The following is a 4,308-nucleotide window of genomic DNA, read 5'->3' as shown; positions in this document are numbered from 1 at the left end:
CTTTTAGATTCGGCCGCGGGAGGCACTTTTATGGAAATCACTTTAGGAGAAGCTACTAAACTCCTATATAATATTATGGTTAATTATTCTCAATGGCATACTGAAAGATCTACTAGTAAAAAGGTGCATGCGATAGAAGAAATTAATGTTTTGAGTGGAAAGATGGATGAACTTATGAAATTATTTGCTAATAAGAGTGTTTCTTCTGATCCTAATGATATGCCCTTGTCTACTTTGATTGAGAATAATAATGAATCTATGGATGTGAATTTTGTTGGTAGGAACAATTTTGGTAACAACGCGTATAGAGGAAACTTCAATCCTAGGTCTTATCCTAGTAACCCCTCTAATAATTATGGTAATTCCTACAACAATTCTTATGGAAATTATAATAAGATGCCCTCTGATTTCGATTCTAATATTAAAGAATTTATTACTTCACAAAAGAATGTTAATGCTATCATTGAAGAAAAATTGCTTAAGATTGATGATTTGGCTAGGAATGTTGATAGAATTGCTCTTGATGTTGATTCTTTGAAACTTAGATCTATTCCACCTAAGCATGATATCAATGAGTCTCTCAAAGCCATGAGAATTTTCATTGATGAGTGCAAAGAAAGAACCGCTAGGATGCGTGCTAAGAAAGATGCCTTTATAAAAGCGTGTTCTTCTAGTTCCTACGAAAATAATGATGAAGATCTAAAAGTTATTGATGTGTCCCCTATTAAATCTTTGTTTTTCAATATGAATCTTGATAATGATGGGACTCAATATGATCCACCTTTACCTAGAAGGCGTTCCAAGAATTCTGAATCTTTTGATCTTGATGCTAAATTTGATAAAAGTGGGATTGAAGAAATTAAAACCCTAGATGTTGCTAAACCCACTATTATGGATTTGAAGGAATTTAACTATGAAAATTGCTCTTTGATTGATTGTATTTCCTTGTTGCAATCCGTGCTAAATTCTCCTCACGCTTATAGTCAAAATAAAGCGTTTACTAAACATATCGTTGATGCCTTGATGCAATCTTATGAAGAAAAACTTGAATTGGAAGTTTCTATCCCTAGAAAACTTTATGATGAGTGGGAACCATCTATTAAAATTAAAATTAAAGATCATGAATGCTATGCTTTATGTGATTTGGGTGCTAGTGTTTCCACGACTCCAAAGACTTTGTGTGATTTGTTAGGTTTCCGTGATTTTGATGATTGCTCTCTAAACTTGCACCTTGCAGATTCCACTATTAAGAAACCTATGGGAAGAATTAATGATGTTCTTATTGTTGCAAATAGGAATTATGTGACCGTAGATTTTATTGTTCTTGACATAGATTGCAATTCTTCATGTCCTATTATTCTTGGTAGACCTTTCCTTAGAACGATTGGTGCAATTATTGATATGGAGGAAGGAAATATTAGATTCCAATTTCCATTAAGGAAAGGCATGGAACACTTTCCTAGAAAGAAAATTAAATTACCTTATGAATCTATTATGAGAGCCACTTATGGATTGCCTACCAAAGATGGCAATATCTAGATCTATTCTTGCTTGTTATGCCTAGCTAGGGGTGTTAAACGATAGCGCTTGTTGGGAGGCAACCCAATTTTATTTTTATTCCTTCATTTTTGCCCCTGTTTAGTAATAAATAAATTATTTAGCCTCTGTTTTGGTTGTGTTTTTTGTGTTTAATTAGTGTTTGTGCCAAGTACAACCGTTGGGAAGACTTGGGGAAAGTCTTGTTGAACTTGCTGTAAAAAACAGAAACTTTAGCTCTCACGAGAACTGCTGTCATTTTTATTTGGAAAGTTATATTTATTTAATTATTTTTTATGATGATTAATAGATAAATTCCTCACGTCCATAAATTATTTTATAATTTTTGGGGTTCCAGATCTTGCGCTAGCTACAGATTACTACAGACTGTTCTGTTTTTGACAGATTCTCTTTTGCGTGTGTTGTTTGCTTATTTTGATGAATCTATGGCTAGTAAAATAGTTTATAAACCATAGAGAAGTTGGAATACAGTAGGTATAACACCCATATAAATAAAGAATGAGTTCATTACAGTACCTTGAAGTGGCCTTTTGTTTTCTTTCGCTAACGGAGCTCACGAGATTTTCTACTTTAAGTTTTGTGTTGTGAAGTTTTCAAGTTTTGGGTAAAGATTTGATGGATTATGGAACAAGGAGTGGCAACAGCCAGCTTGGAGATGCCCATGGCACCCCCAAGATAATCTAAGGACACCTCAAAGCCAAAGCTTGGGGATGCCCCGGAAGGCATACCCTCTTTCGTCTACTTCTATCGGTAACTTTACTTGGAGCTATATTTTTATTGACCACATGATATGTGTTTTTCTTGGAGCGTCTTGTATGATTTGAGTCTTTGCTTGTTAGTTTACCGCAATCATCCTTGCTATACACACCTTTTGAGAGACCCATACTTGATTTGGAATTTGTTAGAATACTCTATGTGCTTCGCTTATATCTTTTGAGCTATATAATTTTGCTCTAGTGCTTCACTTATATCTTTTAGAACACGCTGGTGGATTTGTTTTATAGAAACTATTGACCTCTCATGCTTCACTTAGATTATTTTGAGAGTCTTAATAGCATGGTAATTTTCTTAAAATCCTAATATGCTTGGTATGCAAGATTAATAATAAAAACTTTCTTATGAGTGTGTTGAATACTAAGAGAAGTTTGATGCTTGATGATTGTTTTGAGACATGGAGGTAATAATATCAAAGTCGTGCTAGTTGAGTAGTTGTGAAATTGAGAAATACTTGTGTTGAGGTTTGCAAGTCCCGTAGCATGCACGTATGGTAAACTTTATGCAACAAATTTGAAACATGAGGTGTTATTTGACTGTCTTCCTTATGAGTGGCGGTCGGGGACGAGCGATAGTCTTTTCCTACCAATCTATCCCCCTAGGAGCATGCACGTAGTACCAAGGTTTTTGATGACTTGTAGATTTTTGCAATAAGTATGTGAGTTCTTTATGACTAATGTTGAGTCCATGGATTATACGCACTCTCACCCTTCCATCCTTGCTAGCCTCTTCGGTGCCGTGCATTGCCCTTTCTCACATTGAGAGTTGGTGCAAACTTCGCCGGTGCATCCAAACCCCGTGATATGATACGCTCTTTCACACATAAACCTCCTTATATCTTCCTCAAAACAGCCACCATACCTACCTATTATGGCATTTCCATAGCCATTCCGAGATATATTGCCATGCAACTTTCCATCATTCCGTTCACCATGACACATTCATCATTGTCATATTGCTTAGCATGGTCATGTAGTTGACATAGTATTTGTGGCAAAGCCACCATTCATAATTCTTTCATACATGTCACTCTTGGTCCATTGCATATCCCGGTACACCGCCGGAGGCATTCATATAGAGTCATCTTTTGTTCTAGTATCGAGTTGTAATCATTGAGTTGTAAATAAATAGAAGTGTGATGATCATCATTTCCTAGAGCATTGTCCCAAGTGAGGAATATATATATATATATATATATATATAAGAGAAAGGCCATAAAAAAAGAGAAGGCCCAAAAAAAGAGAAAGGCCATAAAAAAGGAAAGGCCCCCCCAAAAAGAAAATAATAAGAGAAAAAGAGAGAAGGGACAATGTTACTATCCTTTGCCACACTTGTGCTTCAAAGTAGCACCATGATCTTCATAGTAGAGAGTCTCTCATGTTATCACTTTCATATACTAGTGGGAATTTTTCATTATAGAACTTGGCTTGTATATTCCAACAATGGGCCTCCTCAAGTGCCCTAGGTCTTCGTGAGCAAGCAAGTTGGATGCACACCCACTAGTTTCTTTTGTTGAGCTTTCATACATTTATAGCTCTAGTGCATCCGTTGCATGGCAATCCCTGCTCCTTGCATTAACATTAATCAGTGTGCATCTCCATAGCCCATTGATTAGCCTCGTTGATGTGAGACTTTCTCCCTTTTGTCTTCTCCACATAACCCCCCTCATTATATTCTATTCCACCTATAGTGCTATGTCCATGGCTCGCGCTCATATATTGCATGAAAGTTTATAGGTTTGAGATTACTAAAGTATGAAACAATTGCTTGGCTTGTCATCGGGGTTGTGCATGATGATAACATTCTTGTGTGACGAAAATGAAAAATGACTAAACCATATGATTTTGTAGGGATGAACTTTGTTTGGCCATGTTATTTTGAGAAGACATAATTGCTTAGTTAGTATGCTTGAAGTATTATCATTTTTATGTCAATATGAAATTTTGTCTTGAATATTTCGGATCTGAATATTCATAC

The sequence above is a fragment of the Triticum urartu genome, chromosome 6A (assembly GCF_056163025.1).
Source record: "Triticum urartu cultivar PI428250 chromosome 6A, HENAU_Tu73, whole genome shotgun sequence".
Lineage (NCBI taxonomy): Eukaryota > Viridiplantae > Streptophyta > Magnoliopsida > Poales > Poaceae > Triticum > Triticum urartu.
This window is presented reverse-complemented; position numbering follows the sequence as displayed.